Raw genomic sequence first — 22,229 nt, 5'->3', positions numbered from 1 at the left:
CTTGAAACTGTATACAATTCCTAAGTGATAGGGATTCAGAATTTGGTGTCAGATAAGTCCTGGTCTGCCCACTTCTTGTGTGCTTTTGGATTGCCTGCACTCTATTTACATCAATTTGTTCATCTGTAAAGTGAGGATAAAAGTGATACCTTTCCCTAAGGGTTACCACATAAAACCAAGGTCTAAGTGTTTAATGATCATTATTCATTATTATTAGTCTTATTGGGCTGCTCACACTGTAAGAGGGCATCTTAACCACGGTTGAAAACTAGGCAAAAGCTGGCAACAGGATATGGCAGTAAGGGAACACAGATCTTCTACCCGAAAGGGGAACAGAAAAATTTTGGTGGGAAGAAAGAAAGAAAGAAAGAGAGAGAGAGAGAGAGAGAAAGAGTAGTGACTCAAATTTATGACATTCTTTTCCATTTGGATAATGATTTGCTATTTTTCAACCAGACCTTCAGGATGTGATATACACTTCAAAGCCTTCCTTTACATAAGATTTAAACATATTGTCTAGCTGTTTATCAGAATCTCTCTATTTGTAGATATGTTTATATCAATTGTTTTGAAGAACAACAAAAACGAATAAATTCCACGTGAGCTCACGGTGAGCCCCCCAGGAGGGCAGTCTGTATCTTTTCTACTTATCACTGAGTCCCCTGTGTGATGATATATGAAATCGTAACCTGGTATATTAACTTTCCCCATTCCATGTATAGTCTTTCTCATCTGGGTCACAAGGAGCCAGAGGAAAAAAAATCTTCTGCTTTTACATATAGAAAATTACTGTTTATGTGTAATAGCAAAAGATTTGAATGTTTGGGGCTCTTTTAATTTAGGGAGAAGGTAGAGTCACAGCAGGAAGAGGCCCCAAAAGCTAATGTGAGGGCACTGTACTCCTACTGCCACAGGGCACATCCAGACTGAAGAGGTTGGTGTGAGGTGGGATACAGGGGAAATCCCTTTCTGTTTAAGCTCCGAGCAAAATGAGGACTTACGGCTGGCTTCCTGAGTGGCACTCTGTGAGTCAGCAACCTTGCAGATATCCCATGACAAACTGAAGTAGGGAGAGAAGAGTACAGGGATGGCTGCGCAGAGGGTCAAGGCTCCAGAGGCTGTGATAACCTGTTTGACCCTCCACAGTATGGAGTTAGCTGAGGGAAGGTGCTGACAGCCTGAAGGGGTCTCACTGAGGGTTGTATGATAAAAGGAGGCAGATGGGAGCCACAGCATGGCCAGGGTGACTGAGGTTGTGAGAAATGCCAGCAGGGATGGAAGCCCATGACTAGAGCGCATGACAGGACAATTGTACAACTCATTTGCTCCAGTAGAGGACTTCTCATCTTTCCGCTTCCCCTTGAACAGTTAAACGTATCAATATCCATGTCCCAGAACCAAAATGTTGGAGTAATTATTTCATGACCCACAATTAAAGCACTCTGCAATTTTCAGTCACAACAGCCAATTCTCTCTGAGTCATAGTGAACCCGTTAAACTTAGAATCTCTAGGTCTGAAATAATGCCTTCTAATGAAAAAGGTGAAAGCTACTGTCCTCTATATCCAATCATATCTCTGGTAAACCAGGGGGAGAAGTTCAAATGCATGGCTTGGAATAGAGCCCATGCCAGCAGATTGTGCTGGGTAGAAATAACACTAGTCTGTCTAGGTAAGATCGGTGCCAATGGTTCCAACTAAAATTAGAAAAAAGGAGACAGTACCTTGGCTCATGCTTATGTTGGAGACAAGACTCTAACTCCTGCTCAAGCCAAATGATGGCAATTCAATTCCTGCTTGCCAGTTGCAAATCCCTACACTACCACTGCAGTGCTATCAAAAGACATTTGCAATCCAGTGCACCTAACAAGAGAGGTGATTTTTTAGATTAGTCACTTAATGGGTGAACAACTCAAGTGCTGGCAACTCAAAGGTATGCATGCATTTATTCTGAGACAAAAAGGTATCTTCCAAAACTATAGGTAGATTGTTGAGGAGAAAAAAAATTAGTAGAACCTTATTAATTTGAGGTAGATAAAGAATAATGATTAACTTATTAATTTTAGTGTACAACTAAGAAAAAGAAATCAAGGACAGAATGACCTCATTCCCTCCACAAAACATCATCAAAAGATCCACAACACTTTTCATGCATTTCAACAAATACAATTTTGCTCTAAGCTTATACGTGTCATGAGGCACCATGCCATAGTGGAATGAAAACTGAGCCAGAATCAGGAAATCTGGGTTCTTTTTCTGGCTCTGTCACTTATTAACTGTGTAAAATGATGCAAAATTTAACCTCTCAGAGCCTCAGTTCCTTGTCTACAAAATCAGTGACTTAGATAAGCATTATCCAGCTCTTAGATTCTGTATTACTCTCTAAATCATTACTGATTTTAAATGAAATTTTAAGTTTTATATGGTTTTTAAAATGAGTCTAAATATTAAGTCTTTCATAAATCCTGGGTTTGGAAATCAAATCTATGTAATGGTCAAGGGATTCTGATTTTAACAGTAAAGAATTAAATACTTTTTAAAAAATTTGATCTACTCCGTGATGGCAATACACACACTCATAGACAGGGCCAATGGGACAGTATTTGTGTATCTTAGCAGATACTATAAACTTTTGGCAATTGTCAAAGTCACATAAAGACTGACATCATTTAACATATTCTTCAAAGGAAAGCGTGTACTGCTGCTGGGTGGAAGGAACTTCTCCAATTAATTCAGATTCAAGTTCCAGATTAATTCAGGAAGCTAAAACTTGGGGGAGGCTTTCAGGTGCTGAGTGACATGATACACTCAAAACTCACCCCTAGGCCTCTGCCAATTTAAACTGTTTTTCATTCTACATAGGTGATAATTGTACTATTGCCCCTATCTCCCCAGGATTTTCAAGCAATCTACAGAATTTTACTCAAAGCACCCTAATGCTCAAAATACTAACTAATGCCTCAGTAGAGCAGCAGAACTTGGCTCTTCCACTGAGTGGTACCCAGCCTGGGAAGCAGACGTCCAGCCTTCCTGGCTGGTGCTGGACCATCAAAGAACTATCTGCACCAAAGAATTATCTGCACCAAAGACAATTCATAATTCATAAATGTGATCAATAGGATAATCACTTCCCTGGCTGTCAGCAACTGGAGTTCTGGTTTTATTTCTGGTACTAACTCTTGGGATTCTGGGCAAGTCCTACAAGCACTCTGTTAAATGCTATTGATAATGATGCTTCCTGAATACATGCACTAAAAGAGTTATGTATTCCCAAGTCCCAAAAATACTTCCACTCCATATTGTGCATTAGTGTGGAAGGAAAATCTATATTTTATCCTCTTTTAAGTCACAGACCCTTTTGGAGGATGTGATAGAATCAAGTGATCTGGATCCTTTCCTCAGAAAAAAATGCACCTGAAAAATCTTATATACAAGAATTTAATGTAAATATTGGGGGGGTGTCTCTGATACTAGAAGGAGGTTCATAAATTCAGGTGAACACCCTGGTCTAGAGTACAAATCCTTTCTGTACTTATTAGTTATATGATGATGGAAACACTGAATCTGGCTTTCTTCATCTATAAAAACATAGATAATGAAATTGATCTTTCTGCCTACATCTTGTAACTATGTTGAGCATGAAATTTTTGAATATGAATGTATGTGAAAACAATCTAGATAGAACTCTGTGCAACTCTACGTTGCTGTTGTTCCCTCACCCTAGTCCTTCAGTGCTGTCACAGAACATTAATGGGTACTGCCCCCACCCCACTGGCACCATCGAGCTTGGGGAGATGAAGTCACCAGACCTGCATCTAACTTAAGAATCTGGACTCTCAGAATCTGACTGACTGGCTGTGTAGTGTGCCTGAACTTCCTTTCTAGCTTTTGTCTGACTACTGATGTCTTCACACACATCCGTTGAACTGAATACACCAGCTCGGTCTTCTGTCCCTGGAAATATTTTTCATAATCTGAAGTTTTATACCTACCAGAATACACTTGGTCCTTCACTGACATTAAATCCTGATCTTCACTTGAGTGCTTAAAATTATTGTCGTTGGGCTCCATACTCGACATTTTTGCTCTCCTCCATTGGTGTGAATAATTAGAAACCATATTGCTAAGATCATTATCTCTATTTTATTGGAAAATAGACTAGCAAATGCAAAGATATAGTAAGTACCCTCAAGGCTTACACAGTGTGTGATAGAGCCAGTTAACAGAATAAGACCCAATTCACAATGCTACATACATACTTATCACTCAATTACAATTTTTCCTTTCTTCTTAGAGCCTAGTGATTACCCTCTTATACAGCAAACTCTTTATGATAATAAAGAAGGATGGATAATACATGCATACATCTTACTTAAGGCATACATTTTATTTTTTTACTTTTTTCAATTTAGTATTTCATTTTGAAATTATTTCATACTTACAAAACATTGCAAAGATAGCAGAGTTCCCAGCTTCCTCACATATTAACATCTTACAAAACCACAGTCCAATTACCAAACCCAAGAAATTAACCTCAATACAATACAGGTGGTTGATCCACAGACCTTACTGAGATTGCAACAACTGTCCCACTAATGTCCTTTCTTGGACCATGAGCCAATATTATCTGTCATGTCTTCTTAGTCTCTTTCTATTTGGGACAATTCCTCAGTCTTTGTGTTTCATGACCTTGACACTTCTTAAGAACACTGCTGAGTTATTTTATAGTATATCCCTTAATTTGAGTTGTCTGATTCCTCATGATAGAATTCATATTATGCATTTTTGGCAAGAATGTGACAGAAATGATTTTTTGTGCCTTTCTCAGTGAATCACAGGAAGGGCACATGATGCCAATACATCCCATTACAAGTGATGTTGACTTTGATTGTTTGTTTTAGGTGGTGCCTGACAGGTTCTTCCACTGAAAAGTTACTACTCTCCCTTTTGTAATTAATAAGTATTTTAAGAGGAGATATTTTAACACCATGTAAGTATCCTATTTATTATCATATTTTCACCACTAATTTACTATCCAGTGGTGATTCTTGCCTGAAATGATTATTACCGTGGTGCTTACCAGATGGTGATTTTCTATTTCCATCATTTTCTGTAGTTATTAACTGGTATTCTACTCTTAGAAAAGAGCTTTTCTCTCCCAGATTTATTTACTTATTCAATCCTTTTTATAGTATCATGAATTATATTGAGTATAAATCAAAACTACCATTATTTTCTTGCTCAAATGTCCTAGACGTGGCCATGAGGAGCCACTTCACCTTGGCTCATGTGTCTTTTCTATGTGTTTCCAACACTTTTTAGGCTTTCCTTACTTTCTTGCACCACAACATGTTCCAGTTTCTCATCATATACTTTTCCTATTCTAGTGCTAGAAACATCCATTTCTATAAGGATTATTGGTTTCTTTTGTTTGAGAATGGTATTTAGAAACCAAAATCTAGGTACTAATTGTGCTCATCACTATTGAGGTATTATTGCTTCTAGGCCTCTCAGTAGATAGAGGTAGGGGGATATATAAGTGCAAGTACACACACACACACAACTATCTATTTTTTTTATCTGTATATCTGTGATACATACTTTGTATATATGCACACACATATCATGAGTTCCTATTGATATCTCAGTTTCCAATTCAGCACCACAGGGTTTGTTCTAGCCCTCTTCATTTCTGTTACAGTGAGAAAAATAGTCATCACTCTCCATAATCCTACAACACATTTAACGCAGTTTCAGGGCACCTGGGTAGCTCAATTGGTTAAGCGACGGCCTTCGGCTCAGGTCATGATCCTGGCATTCCAGGATTGAGTCCCGCATCGGGCTCCCTGCTCAGCAGGGAGTCTGCTTCTCCCTCTGACCCTCCCCCCTCTTGTGCTCTCTCTATCTCACTTTCTCAAATAAATAAATAAAATCTTAAAAAAAAAAAAGCAGTTTCAGAAATGTTAACTCTGACCCCTACAAAAAACAGAGTCATTAATTTATATCATGTGAAAACAAATTTTCCACTTGCAGAATCTTAGCATATAAAGTCTGTTTGGCAAAGTTACTTAAATTAGCTCTTTTTCCCCTACCCCATTCATTTGTAATTCTTACAAATATAGTTAAGTTTACTAGATATTTTTGTTTGCTCATTTGTTTTTCATGAGGGGCTCCCTGAACACCCTGGTTCATTTTAATTATTTATTTATTTTTGAGTATGTGAAACATTGACACAATTCCAAAAATCAGAACTACACAAAAATAAATAGATAGATGGATAGATAGATAGCATTCATATAAGTGTCACTCCCCCATCACCCCTTCCACCCTCTTTTTTTCCATTTTCTCAGTCCCCATTTGCTGAGTCCATTGCTTTTTTTCCATTTTCTCAGTCCCCATTTGCTGAGTCCAACCCCTGTAAGTAACCAATTTCATCATGAGTTTCTGGTGTTTCTTTCCTAGCTGTTTGCCCCAATTAGCAGATATATGTATATTTTCTTATTTCCCTTTCATTCTAGGTAATGTACTTCTGCACTTTTTACACTTGGCAGTATAGCCTGAAAAATTACTCTATATCTATTCATTCTTTTTACAGTTGCATGGTACCTCACTATATGGAGATGCTATAGTGTATTAGTATATTCAACTACTCTCCTGAGCATTTAGGTAGTTTTTAATATCCTACAATTATAAAAAATGTCACAATCAATAACCTCGAGCTTATGATTTTCATATTGTTGAAGGTGTCTTCAGGATAAATTCCCAGAAATAGGATTGTTGGGTTAAATGGTATGTATATATAAATTTGTTAAATATTACTTAATTCTTGTCCAAAGGATTTGTACCAACTTTCATTCCCATTAGCAATGTATGAGAATAAAGCTAGTGTTTTTATCTCTTCCCCCATATCATTTTAGGACAGATGATGAGCAACACTTGAGTGGTTGATTTATGTTTATGTCTTCTCTCTAACTATAGATATTATCTAACCATGGTGCTAACAATCAAAGAAAAGGTTTATATAAATGTAAAGGAAGAAGAAAAGAAAGAACAAAGAGCTAGAAAAAATCACTCAAAAAAATTGGTTGCCTTTGATCACAACAGCTCAGGATAGAAGTATATAGCTTAGCATCTTCATTTTGGAAGCTCAACAAACCAAGATTCTGCAGTAATTTTCCCAAGATTAAGCCCTGCGTCCTTTATGTCCCCAAGTGACATACCAATATTACAATTGACACACAGTATTACAGTTATCTGCTCACATGTTTGTCTTACATTAGACTTTATTCAGCAACATGTTTATTTCAACTCCTAGCACAATCAACATATAACATTGATGAAATTTTGTTAAAAGATCATTAAAATAAAAAGAAACATTTCTTCAGTCCTTCCTCTATGCCATATAACATCCTACATGTTTTACACATGTATTGTCTTATTTCATCCTGATAACAATCATACAAAGTTGGTTTTAGTATTACCCCATTTTATAGATGAGAAAACAAAGACTTGGAGAAGACACATAACTTGTCTAAGGTGATATATTATGGGGAAAAAAAAAAACCCAACTTGGGATTTGAGTAGGATTTGAACTGAGGTCTGTCTCATTCTAAAGCACATCCTGCTTACCTTTCTCCCGGATGGCAGATGGAAATAGAAGCCTTCCTGATGCACCTTACAACACACTTACATAGGCAAGTTTTATTCTGCCTACTGTGAGACCAGAGCTAATTCTATATTAAGGATTTCATTCTTGAAAGGTGGTGGTTTTAATGGTTTGCGAATAGACTCTGAAAAAGCTTTCTGAGAGGTAAGCTTTTGTTTACCTTTTGGCAAACAAAGCTTTGGCTCCTCTGCTCCATGCACACATTTATTATACCCTTGTGACTGTGGTTTATGTGCAAGCATCTTATTTAAAAGAGTTTTTAAAAGACTGAAATGTGATTTCCTTTCTGACAGCAAAGGAAAAATAAAAAGATGTTCCTTGCCCTCCTGTTCTAATCTGTGTTTGGAAGTCAAGTCTGCAGTTCCCAGAACTCTATCACCAGCTTGTTACATTTCCATAAATCTGTCTAAGAATACAACACTGTTCACCCAAAAAAATGTAATATAAACTGTAAAACAAATGCACAGGATACCTGAATCCAATTCACCCTCATTTTGTATATAAGTGAAAATAAAGCGATGCTTTAACTCTTAGAAATGACAATATCACATTATTTAGATAAGTGCCACCAAATCATTATTGAAATTCTGATAGCATTTGCCTTACTGGTAAAAGAAAATTACCTGTAATGCATAGTTTAAATAATTACTTTTAAACAAAAGCTTCTTTTCTGCATTGCTTATTTATCTTTTGAGACCAACTCAGCAGGGCTATGTATTTTATTAAAATTGCCTTCAGACTGCTAATGGCAGGGCGTCTGTTAGCACAGGAAAAGTGATGGCAGTTTGACTCCTATTCCTAATATTGGGAGTTAGTCCAGACACTTAAGAGCCAGAACTCTGCTGTGCATTTGACTATGTTATCAACACTTTACTTGCTAATGATACTAGTGACAGCATTTCAATATGATGGGTCAGACTTAAATAGGAAAGCCTGTAATTGTGCTTACAGAACCAAAGAAACTCCCTCCCTCCCCCCCCCAAAAAAAATCCCTTTTATCAGCAGATCAGCTGGTGTTAAGCTTCATGACTGGGAATTATTTGGTAAGCTTCTGCGCAATATTTTTTTTCCTTCTCTGCTTCCCACCTTGAATGGGGAGCCTCCAACAGCACCTGATATCTCCCTGTTCAGAAAATGACAACTGAAAGCCCTCCTGTGGTGCAACTGTGTGCCAACTACCCAGCAGAAGGTCACACTGATGACTCCCCTGTGGCTTTTATTTTCCCCAGGGAAATCCACAGCCAGGGCTGACTGCTTGCCAAATATGCTGAGTGCCACAAACCAGCAGTGCTAAGAACCCCCCATCTTTCTTGATGGGAAGCAGGAAGCAACTGTTCAGAACACCTGTGTCAGCTCCTGTTCCTGGGGACATCCCAAGCAAGCACTCATTCAGCATTCAGGGATAGGGGTCCCCTCCTCTGACTGGCACTTCTGACCAAAAACTTCTTCTCAGTAGTCACATGATAATAGCTGTGTTTGTCAGATCTCTATAACATCGGCGTGTTTAACTACTGTTAAGGAGGATGATTTAAATCATCCGTGAGCTAAATATTTTACTCTATGTGTCTACAGGGAATCAGCACAATGAATGTACTTCCTGTTATTGTACAAGTAAGAACAACATTCTCCATCACTTCCTTTTATAGCTACTCCAACGAACTCAAGGAAGAGGAGACTTGGTCTGAGCTGTGGAAAAGGCATGATGCCATAGAGAGACAAGATCTAAATCAGTCTTTTTTCCTGTAGCTGACGGAGAATAATATGCTCAGTTCAACCAGTGAAAATTCTAGTCAAGTACGGTATGGAGAAAAAGTCAGGCAATATAAATAAAATTGCCTGCCACAGGTTAAGACTCAATGAGAATATATGAATGAATGCACAATCAAATGAATGGACTCCTAAATAATTTTCAATACCTCAAAAAATTCTATAATTCAGAAATGATTATATTCCATTGAGCCCATAAAGCCTGCATTTAGTGTCTACTATTTGCAGATCACTCAGGCCAGGCCTGTGCAGAGATTAAAAACAAATAAATGAATAAATAAACCAAAGCCTACTTCAGAACCACACAGCTTGTCAAGCAGCAGAACTGCAATTCAAACCTCAGAGTTTCTTGTATTTTGACTCTTCCATTTGATTTTCTCCAAAATTCCACATGGCATTCAGACCCTTGGTCTTTCAGTGTATTCCCTCAGCCCAGATTGCCCTTCTTCCACTAAGGAGGAAACTTGTGCTGTCAAGTTTAAATTCATATAGCTTCATCCTCAACTTTCCTGTCATGTTCCAGAATCTCTGCATGGATACTTCTTCAATATATCAACACTGGCATCTCAAATGTTAAGACTCTCAAAACAATCCGTGTCTCTCTACTAACAAAAATATAAGTAAATAAGTAAAAACAACTAACTTTTTCTCATTTCCTACATCCATGATTTGCATGACTTTTATTTCAGTTACTCAAGATTTAAATTCATCTCTTACTGCTCCAGTAAGTTAAACCCTATTGATTCCATCTTTGAATTTCTGCTTGTATTTGTCCCCAGATGTTTTTATCTTGATCCCGGCTTTCTGGATCTCTTGCTTGATGACTGTACTGGTCTCCTCTCCTCCCCTTGTAACCTCTCCCCTTTCAGTCAATCCCATACTGCCACATTAATTAATTAATACAAGGCACAGACCTAATCATCACCCATATTCTCTAAACAAATCAACAAAAATTTTCAATAACTTCCCAAGTCATGTTGAATTAAAAGTGAAATCACCAAAGTAAGAGTCAATGTCCTCTTTAAAGACTTTGAATTGTAAAGTCTCTTTATGTTGTGAAGAGTTCAACATATATTTACAGTCATTATTCCCTTTTTGTATACCTTGTGCTGCATGAAAACTTACTCAAGCCCAGAGACAGTTCAGACACCAGGACCTTAAATATATACTAGGCAATCTTCCCCTCTCTAGCTAAGATCTCTGCTAGGGTAATCACATGCATCCTTTAAGATCCAGCTCAAGTGCCCTCTTGTCTATGAATGAAACTTTCTTTCTCTTCCCTACGAACCCTCGTAGAATGTTACGTTGTAGCTCTTGTCTAGTCTTTATGACATTCTATCTCACATTATAATATTTGGTATTTGATCTTCAATCTAAATTCATTCAACACGTGCTATAAGCAAAGCACTTTGAAAGGTGTGTTAGGGTTATAGTAGAGAACAAAACAGATTCACTCCCATCAAAAAGCAAAGAGAAAAAAGTCTTTAAAAAAAAAAAAAGTGTGATGGAGGATGTAGAGTCATTCAGGCAGTTGAATGAACTCAAGGACCAAATAAGATAATGACTAAAAATTGTCATTTGGATTTAGTGTGATGGAAGTAACTGATACCTTAGCAAGACCTGGCATGATAGAAGTGAAGAGGATTGGGAGTGGGTGGGAAGAAAGAAAACGGAGGCAGGAAGTTTGAAGTTCAGGAAACATGTATGAAGGGAGTGGTGGCTGGAAAAAGAAGTAGGATCAAAGGGAAGTTTTTGTCAATTTATTTATTTTAAGGTGGGAAATTTCAGCACCTGTAAATATTAAAGCTTCCAGTAAAGAAGCTGAAGCTTCTTTATGCTGAAGAATCAGCATTTCTGGAACTGCCAAAAGAAGTGAGGCGTAAGCATAGGTGGAGGAACTGGCCCTTCTGGGAGAAGGAAAACCTCCTGCACTGCCTGTGGCAGAGAAGGACCTGAATCAGCCCCAGATTCAAGGAGAATTGCAGGTGTCTATGTGAAGTTGAGGAAGGCATGCCCTCTCCTTCAGTATATAATTCACAGAATAATTTCTTTATTTCTCATTTAATCATAAAGGTGATTCTTACAATTAAAAAGCAAAGAATTTAGAATAAGTAAAATTTTTTTATTTATTGCATGAATATTCTGATAGCCAAATGATGGAAATCTAAGCTTAGATACAAGCTTAGTTATCATTTTAAAACAGTTTATTAACATATTGATTTAAAGATTTGAAAGCTTTATGGTAAACCATTATTTGGCAGCTGGAAACTGCTGCCACAAGACTGATAACAGAAGGCAACCCCTAAATTCCTCTTTTCATATTACTTGGATGCTTTTACAGGATAGTAGTGAGAATTTTAGAAGCAACTCTTCCTTCCAAGTATCAATAGTATCTTCTCTTAACTGATAAATTTTATGAAAATAAATATGGAGATTTTCCTCTGTTGTTTATATGAGATAATCTCCCTTATTTTCTCATTTATATTAAAAATGGCCACCTTTAGTGTAGGCAACTCTTAATTCAAACAATTTTTATTTACCATCTAGTACGTGCACACTGGCTTAACAACTGTAAAAGAACTGCAGAGATAACAGTAACAGTACGCTTCTCCCTCTGGGGGAAGCCGTGTTGATCACTTCTAGGCAAACACGTTTAAGACCCCATTTCAGCTGATAAGTTTCAGAGCTGGTTCCAGAATTTATGCCCTCTAAATCCTACTAAGTTTTTTTTTTAATACTCCATGCTTCCTCTTCATAAATCGTCTAATAGATCATGTGATAATTGTAATAAAACTATCACATAATTTCAAGCCTCTTCCCGTACAAATAGAAGATAAAATTCATGACTTGTTTGTGGACTTAGACAAGGCTATGTAGTTTTGGTTGAAATTATAAATGACAAACAAATGGGGAAATCAGTATGCAAAGCTACAGTCAGATGCACATAATTTTTAAATATTACATATCATTGTCATTAATGTCCCTATTATAAAACAATAAGTTATTATACACTGCCAAAAAACACGATTCAAATTCAAAAGAATTATGCAAATTAAGGAAATGGAAAAGAAAAATGAGAGCTGCACTATTTAACATTAGCTCCTGGAACACAATCATCAGTCAATATCCTGATCCATCCAGATCAGACAATTGCCCTGATCATGTTAATTTAAGTCTATTTTCATTCATAATTTATATTCTGTATCTAAAGAGAAAATTTTAAAATGCTTTATATACCTAGTAAGTCTGAGTGATCCTTAAAACATGTGAGCCACGTGATGTCCCTTATTGGCTAAAATCTCTTTAATGGTTTCCATCTCACTCAGAATGATAGTCAAGATCCTACTGAGCTCTACCAGGCTCTCTATGATAGACACCACTTTATCCTTCCCATTCTCATCTCTTAGTTGTCCACTCTTTACTCTTTTCCTGCCAGACTGCCTTTCTTGACAATCTTTCAACATACCGAGTATAAGGAGTGTCTCTTCACCCATCTATATCGGTATGGTTCCCTCTCTCCATTTAGGTTTGTGCTTCATTTACTCCTTGACAGAAACACCTTCCTCAGACATATCTGAAACAGTCTCCCATCATTTTCTATTTACTCTGCTATATTTACTTCTTAGTACGTATCTTTATTAACATATACAGATGACTCTTGAACAATGTGGGTTTGAACTGCATGGGTCTACTTATACTTTTTTGCAGGACTCATACCTAAGTTAGCTAAGAACAGAGACTTGAGCATATGCATTGCATCAAGATATACTTGAAATTATCTCTCCTTTAAGCTGGAGGCTAGTGTTCTCTCAATACATAACAATAATAATCTGTCTGGTCTCTAATGCTAATGCTAAGAAATAACTAAATCCCTGAATCATCCAGGCAGAAGAACTTTAAGCTTAGCTCCTTTCTGAATAAGACTTTTTACTAGAAGAGATGTGATCAGACTGAAGGACAAAAGCATCTATCCCTCTGTGATGAAAACTGAAAAAACCCAATAGAAGTTGCTCTATAAAAAACCTGGATATGGAGGAGTTAAGTTATACTCCAGGAGAGTTGTGGAAGTGATAGCCGTGACAGAGAGGTAAAGGATCCCCAAACTTCTATAAATAACTAAGCAATTATACTGAGAGATGTAACCACTGTTCAAGACAACTGGGAGACTTCTTTTTTTTTTTTTTCCAATTTTTTTTATTCTTATGTTAATCCCCATACATTACATCATTAGTTTTAGATGAAGTGTTCCATGATTCATTGTTTGTGCATAACACCCAGTGCTCCATGCAGAATGTGCCCTCCTCAATACCCACCACCAGGCTAACCCATCCTCCCACCCCCCTCCCCTCTAGAACCCTCAGTTTGTTTTTCAGAGTCCATCGTCTCTCATGGTTCGTCTACCCCTCCGATTTCCCCAGCTTCATTCTTCCCCTCCCGCTACCTTCTTCTTCTTCTTCTTTTTTTCTTAACATATATTGAATTATTTGTTTCAGAGGTAGAGATCTGAGATTGAACAGTCTTGCACAATTCACAGCGCTTACCAGAGCACATACCCTCCCCAGTGTCTATCACCCAGTCATCCCATCCCTCCCACCCCATCCCCCACTCCAGCAACCCTCACTTTGTTTCCTGCAATTAAGAATTCCTCATATCATTGAGATCATATGATACATGTCTTTCTCTGTTTGACTTATTCTGGGAGACTTCTTTGAAGCAGGAGATCAACACAAACCCATTAGTCACTCACGGGGACACTCAGGGCAATGGAGATCCCAAAGGCCAGCATGGCTTCAGCTGACAGAGGAATGGGACTAACATTAAACTTTCCACAATGGTGACAAATGTTCATAGTAGACCCTTTGACTGTTGGATCTTTCCATTTACATAGAAATTGTATTTTAATTAAACTTCACTTTACACATGGTAGTCAACATTCAGTAGTTAAGATTAATGTAAGCAAATAGATTGACTCTGAGTGTCAAGAGCTTTTAGAGGTAGATCCAAGCCCAGAGAATACAACAGAAAAGAAAGGAAACGACTTTCATGACCCAAGGGTTATTGCAATTACTTAATGTTACTACAATTACTTACTAATATTTTATATGTTTAAAGTTTTGATTCTGGAAAAGTTATCAAGAAATCTTCATTCAAAAACAGTTTATGTGAGAATAATAGAAATCCGGGTATTTATATAACTTATTAGGTAAGAAATTTTCTTCTATTCCTGAAAAATTATTTGAATTATTTTTTTAAATCTTCAAATCCTGAAAAAAAGGATACCCAAATGCTGGACTTTTTATATAAAGGTGTTAGTCATGATTTGCAAAACTGAGAACATTCCAAGTAAGCACGTCCAAGCAATAAACAAGTGGCAAGAGACTTGAGAACTCTAGAATTGATGGCAAAAGAATGATCAGCAAATGATAAACAAATGTCCTGACCTGCTGAGTCTCCCAGTCCAATCTCTCCCACTCCCGATGTCCTTGATGTTATCTATTTCTTGCAAAGCTAAAAAATAAAATAAAATAAAATTAAGGAAAGAAAAGTAGTGAGAAATCAAAGTAATTCCAAATGTTGTAGAGTTAAACAAAGTTTCTACTACAAAACTTGGGAAGAAATATTAAATAATTTAATCATGACAACTTTTTCTAGATCAGATTCACAGCCACACAGTCAGATGCATAAGACTGTGCCAGTTAGTGTTGATGAATGAATAATGAATGAACAACTAAAAAACAAATTTTATAAATGACAGTCAAGATATAATGACAGTTGAAATGTAAAAATGCGAACCAGTTATTTTGGAGCTATATCAATTAAATCGCTTTTAAAAATCTTTATATTATTAATTTATTCATATAAGCACATGCATGAATATGAACCCTGGGCCTAGTTTTATAGAGAAAAACAATTGTAACCTTCTTTATAGTCCTTGATGGTTAACTTAAAATACACTTATAAGGCAACATTACTTACAGCTAGAGTACTATGGAAAACATCCTAATGGGCATTAAGATTTATTAAATACAGACTATTACTTACCAGGGAACAGTGCTATGTTATACTAGGACAGTAAGTTGTATAAGAATAAAAGTTTACAAACTCACTGGATCATTTCTAGATTAAAAACAGTATGAATAAAAACAGCAAAATAAAAGCAGAAACACCTTATTTATACCCAGTTGCTCTTTCATAGTCATACTCCAGTGTGATAAAGACCAGGTTTGTTTTTTGGGGGTTGGGGAGTTTTGTTTTGGTTTGGTTTTAGAGAGGGAAGGGGGGAGGGGCAGAAGGAGAGGGAAAGAGAGAATCTTAAGCAGGCTCCATGCCCAGTGCAGAGTAGGGCTCCATCTCACAACCTTGAGGTCATAACCGGAGTCAAAATCAAGAGTCCGATGCTAAACTGACTGAGCCACCTAGGTGACTCAAAGACCATGGTTTAATCATTGGTCCTATGACAGAAGAGCTATATGTCTTTGGAAATTTATCAACCCTTGTGGAAGCTTATTTTCTTGATCTATAAAATGGTTTCATTTCATTTTGTCATGAATTCAGAAATACCCCCAAAATCAATACGTACAACTATTTTATCATGATTTTATTATTTCCTTACAGATGTAGAATAATTTTTATAAGGATAAGTTCATCACCTATTCTACCTTTTTAAGCTTTGGTCCCCAAAATGTTTAGTTCTATCGTTTCAAAATGTTTAAACATGTGTTCATGATTTTTGTGACACTGCAACATGATTATTAAACAGTATAAATATAAATTATATAAATTTTATGCCCTGGGATGGTGGAGTTACCTGTGTCATTAACTGGATTATGTAGTTGGTATTTTTAAAAGACTTAAAAATGATACTTTTAGGAAAATAGAATTCTACTTCTAGAATATTGGTCTTACATACTATAATCACAGGTTTGGAGGTGATCTAGGCCCAGACTATGCATAACTTTTGATTATTAGTTAATAAAGACTTTTCATTTTTAAAAGCCTCAATAATTTTGGGTGACTTCTGGAGTACCTAAATTCTTTTAAAGTATATAAAACAGTAAAAAGAAATAATACACCAAGACCTGCTGGGATTTATCCTAGGAATATAAAATTGGTTTAACACTTAAATATCAAATAATGGAACATACTATATTAATAAAATATAAAATCATACAATCATTCAATAGATGTGAATAACATCTGACAAAAGTCCAATACCTTTTCATGATAAAAACACTCAATAGCCTAGCAATAGAAGAAAACTTCCTTAATCTAATACAGAGAGCATCTACAAAAAAACCTACAACTACCATACTTAATGGTAAAAGACTGACTGGTTTCCCCCCAGATCAGGAATAAAACAAGGATGTACACTCATACCACTTCTATTCAGCATTGTAGTGGAGATTACAGCCAGGTTTGTTAATAAAGAAAAAGAAATAAAAAAAATCCAGATTGAAAAGGAAGAAATAAAGGCATCTATTTATAGATAATATTATTTTTATTTAGAAAATCTAAAGGAATTCGCTGAAAACACTATTAGGAAGGAAGGAAAGAAGGAAGAAAGAAAGAGAGAGAGAACGAAAGGGAAAGAGAAAAGAAAGAAAAAGAAATCTGGTCTACCTTCCTGTTTCTTGCCACAGAGCTTCAAAAACTTTTGGAATTCACTGAGTGATAGATATGCCTTTGTTATGCTATGACTTGACTCATAACAGAGCCCCTAGATAGCTTCAGGATGGGAGAGGTTGTGAAAAAAAGCAATCATGTGATTCGAGGACTGGAACTTTTCAGGACCCTACCATCCCAGACTCTGAGGAGAGGAGAGGGGCTGGAGATTGAGTTTAATCACAAGGTTAATGATTTAATTAATCATGCCTATGTAATGAAACCTCAAGAGAAGCTCTAAAACAATGAGACTCAGAGAGCTTCCTGGTTGGTGAACATATTGATGTATGAGAGGGTGGTACACCCTGACTCCACAGAAGCAAACTCCTGTGCTTGAGACACTTCCAGATTTGTCCTATGTATTTCTTTATCTGGGCTATTCATTTGAAGCCTTTATAATAAAACATTAATAATAAGTATAGCAGTTTCATGAGTTTGATGAGTCATCCTAGTGAATTATTGAAGCTGAAGGAGTGTGAGAAATCCCAATTTTGTAGCCAATTCTGCCAGGCAGAAGTACCCATTGCCTGGGGACCCCACTTGCAGTTACCTTCTGAAGTAAGGACAGTCATTGGGGATCTTACTCTTTAATTTCTGGGATCTGATGCTAATTCCAGATAGTGCCAGATTGAACTGAATGATAGGACACCCAGTTGACATCTGAGAATTACTATTGGAACACAATAGTCTTTTCAACAAATGGTTTGGGGAAAACTGGATATCCATATGCAAAATAACAGAATTGGACTCCTACCTATAAATAAAGTAAAAAGGCAACCTATAGAATAGGAGAAAATATTTGCAAATCATACATCTAATAAGGACTTATATCCAGAATATATAAAGAACTCTTTCAACTCTATAATAAAAAGTTAAGCAACCCAATTAAAAATGGGCAAAGAATCTGAATAGGCATTTCCCCAGAGAAGATATATAAATGGCCAATTAACACATGAAAGATAATAACATCATTTAGCCATTAGGAAAATGCAAGCCAAGACCACAATGATATACCACTTCACATCCACTAGGATGACTAATAAAAAAAGATAGGTAATAATAAGTGCTGATGAGATTGTAAAGAAATTGTACATCAAATGTACATCAAATGTAAGAATGTGAAATTCTGCAGGTGCTTTGGAAAATAGTTTGGCAGTTCCTGAAAGGTTAACTATAGAGTTACTTTATGACCCAGCAATTTCACCCCAAATACATACACAAAAGAAATGAAAAATGTCTGTCTATATAAATACTTGTACGTGAATGTTTATAGCAGCATTATTTATAAGAGCCAAATGAGGCAACAACTATAATGTCCATCAACTGATGAATGAATAAACAAAATTTAGATATATCCATACAATGGAATATTATTCAGCCATAAAAAGGAATAAACTACATGTTAAAACATGGATGAATCTGGAAAAGATACCAAAAGAAAGAAGCCGGTAACAAAAGACTATCTATTGTATGATTCCATTTATAAGAAATGCTCTGAATAGGTAAATCTATAGAGACATAGAGACAAATTAGTGGTTACCTAGAGTTACAGAGGAAGCAAATTTGGAGTGGGGGGTGACTACTAATGAGTATGGAGTTTTTGTCAGATTAAAATGTTCTCAAATTATATTGTGATGATATTGAACAACTCCTTGATTTACTAAAAAACACTGAATTGCACGCTTTAAATGAGTAGATTGTAAAGTATATAAACTATAACTCAACAAAACAGTTTTTTACAAACTACATAGTACAAAACAAAGATACATTAATATAATTTTGTTCCCATTTTTAAATGGAAAAGTACCCCCATCTGCCTTGAAAAATCTAAACATGTTAAGATAATACAAAAGAAATTTTATATTTTGATAGACTATTTCTTGACAAATAACATTAATATTAATATAACATTAATAATAACATTAATGGCAGGCCAAGTTTAAATACCAACAATAAAATAATAGGAAGATATTCTACTTTTAAACTAGTCGTCAGAGATTAGTCTTTCAATAGAGTTCAAGTATTATAATACAATCCAAGTATAATTGTTACTTTATCAGCACTGATAGTGAAGGGAAAAATTTATTAATCCAAACTATGGCAATAGTTCAGAATACAATTCGTTAAAAGTTGGAAATCACATAGATACTTTAGTGATTTTAGAATTCTCCATTTAAGAATGACTGTTATAAAATTTAGCTGCCAAACAAAACTAGGTAAGTATATGAGGAAACATATACTTTAAAAATATCAGATTTCAGTGACATAAAATTGAACTTTCCCAATACTACCTATTTAACTTTTAATTTTAATATGAATTCATTAAAAAATAGAGGCTACATTATCCTGTAAGACCATTTCACATTTACTTAATTTCATAATGGTAAGAGTGATATGATTAAGCAGCTTGATCCATTCCAGTTATACAACCTACAGTGGCTAATCCCTTTATTTAATACATGTTTGACTATTCATGTATATTTTCTGCTACTGAAATTTAAATAAGGCTCCCTTCCCTTCTCTAAAGTGGGTGCACACATTGCTTTAACTTAAATTGGGGATTTGCTGAATAACAGCTATCTATTTTCTCATCTATTCCACAAAAAGTTACTGAGTACTTATCATCAGATATTGATTATGTTATAAAGTAAAATACAGAGATAAATAGCCCATGTGTTTTGGGATGATCCAGAATTGACTATGAGTTCAGGGCTCGACTTATAGGCGGCAAAACCTTTCTCAACCTTAGCTTCCTCATCTTTAAGGTGATAATTAATTGAACTAATGAGTTTACAGAACCCAAAAATCAACATTAATTTCTCTTTTTTGGTTTACTCTGAAGGCTAGTAAGATTAATCATACATGGATTCTGCACTTCAGAAATTAATAGTACAGCAGATATTATAATGTGTATAAATAAATTAATTAAGGTGAAAAATTAAGTAGGAATTTATAGTGATAAAATAAGATGTGAGGTGATCCCTACCAGATATACATAATAGAGCATCATCACTATCACAAAATGGAAATAGTATTATGTAGTTGACTAGCAAGCTAATTAAGCAATTATTAAGTAAAAAAATAGAAGATCAATAATCTTAGTTTGTTCCCAGGAAATTCTGAGTAACTGCAAGTAAAGCTGAACATTATAGAAAAGATGGTTACTTCTTAGTATCATTCCTTAAGATAATGAATAAAAATACCACAATTCCTCTATTGAGAATTTGTTAAGTCTGGCTATCCTAGCTCCAGCACTTATTCATGACCACTGGAAAGTTACTTTATGTCTTGGTTCCTTCATTTTCTCATCTTTTAAATGGGAATTATAATAATGTGTGCCTTAGGGTGGTTAGTAGTATTAAATGAGTTAATGCATGTCAAGTGCAAGAGGTTCTAGTGCATTGAGTACCACTGAGTATTACTGTAGATAGTCAGGGTTATATCATCTTATTACTCTTATTATAATCTTTTGTGCCATAGCAAGAATGTACAGATATTTTATTTTTATTCTTATTATTTTTTTAAAGATTTTATTTATTTATTTGAAACAGAGAGAGACAGCGAGAGCAGGAACACAAGCAGGGGGAGTGGGAGAGGGAGAAGCAGACTTCCTGCCGAGCAGGGAGCCGGATGCGGGACTCGATCCCAGGACCCTGGGATCATGACCTGAGCCTAAGGCAGACGCTTACCGACTGAGCCACCCAGGCGCCCCTGTACAGGTATTTTAATTAAATTTTAATTACCATTCAATGGGAAGACAAAATGTTGTAAGCGAAGATTACTCCTAGATGCATACTGGAAAAATGAGGACTTTTCCTATCACTTATAATGGCCTGCAGAATGAAGTTCTATGACTAACTAGACTATACTATGTACCTTTGCAATGGGCGGAGAATGAAGAAGCAGTTCTCCCAAAGGAAAGGACGTGTATGGGTAATGCAGCATGCCGAAATACAAAACAACGGTTGCCTGCCTACATCTACTATGTAAATAGGGATAGTCTTTACTGTAATTTTTTTTTTTAATTTAACTGAACTCAAGATGTTGAACAAAGGAGTGATTTATATAAAATTAGAACTCTTTAATCAAAAAGTCCTTATAAGACTGAAGGGAGTTTCCTCTCCCTCACCTTCCACATCTAATTAACCATTGAATTATGCTAATCCCATCTCTTAAATATCTATAAAATCTGTTCCTTCCCCTCCATTTCTCTAGCTATTGCCCTTCTCTACACTCTTGTTCTTCTCTTACTTTGACTACAGTAAGTTCCTCAGCTATTCTCATTGCTCCTGTCCCAAACACTACACATGGGACAACTTGAGCATGTTGTGCCATTCTCTACCTGCTCTCCCTCAAGACTCAACCCAATTATTTTACCTTCTCAAATGAAGTCTTTCCTAACTCTCCAAGGAATACTGAAGAACTTCTCATTTCACAGGACCCACAAATGGTAAGTTAGCATACATATGGAAGTATCCAATTATGAATTTTACCAAATTAGCACAAGTTTTTATTATAAAAACCCATGCTGGAAAGGTATGGTAAAGTCAGGCTTTCATATGTGGTTAGTGAAAGTTGAAGTGGTTCAAATATTTGGATCATACGTATCAGCAATCTTACACATATTCATATATAAATTTATTTCTGAGATTATACCCTGAGGAAATAATTATTTTTTATATTATATTTATATATATAATATATATATATAATATAAAAGGAATGAGTCCAAATGGCTAACAATAGGGCATTGGTTAAATAAACTATGGATCATTTCCCTACTAATTGGCTCAGGAAAATGAGGCTTAGTAATTAGCAGAGCCCAGATCCATATACACAATCCTGTGATTCCAGCATCCAAAAGTTCCTAAACACAAATCTTGTTTGAAAATATTAATGTTCGAAAATATTAATTTGGTTTACTAGGCAGAGTTCTGTGGTTTATATAACCAAGGACACACATGCACACATACACGATATAAAAATGACCCAAAGGAGAAAAAAATGACTCAAAGGGTAAATGCCAAAATGTTACAATGTTAATTTTAGAATTACAGGAATTTCTTACTTTCTTCTTTTGCTAATCTACATTTTCTAAACATTTCATCAATAAACTACATAACTTTTATAATAACC

At 35.8% G+C, this 22,229-nt stretch overlaps 1 protein-coding gene across 12 annotated transcripts in view; it reads right to left on the bottom strand.

The window, feature by feature from the left end:
• SOX5 (SRY-box transcription factor 5) overlaps positions 1 to 22,229 on the bottom strand; it is a 1,012,222-nt gene that overhangs the window by 650,435 nt on the left and 339,558 nt on the right. For all 12 annotated transcript variants that reach the window (XM_045873750.3, XM_054507151.2, XM_054507149.2 and 9 more), the window contains one exon: positions 14,873 to 14,939. The gene's annotated coding sequence lies outside the window, so the exon portion shown is untranslated. The remainder of the gene's footprint in view (positions 1 to 14,872; positions 14,940 to 22,229) is intronic.

This window comes from Mirounga angustirostris, unplaced genomic scaffold, assembly GCF_029215605.1.
Source record: "Mirounga angustirostris isolate CCGP_5_RB_7025 unplaced genomic scaffold, mMirAng1.0.hap1 SCAF_5, whole genome shotgun sequence".
In the NCBI taxonomy this organism is placed as follows: domain Eukaryota; kingdom Metazoa; phylum Chordata; class Mammalia; order Carnivora; family Phocidae; genus Mirounga; species Mirounga angustirostris.
This window is presented reverse-complemented; position numbering and strand designations above follow the sequence as displayed.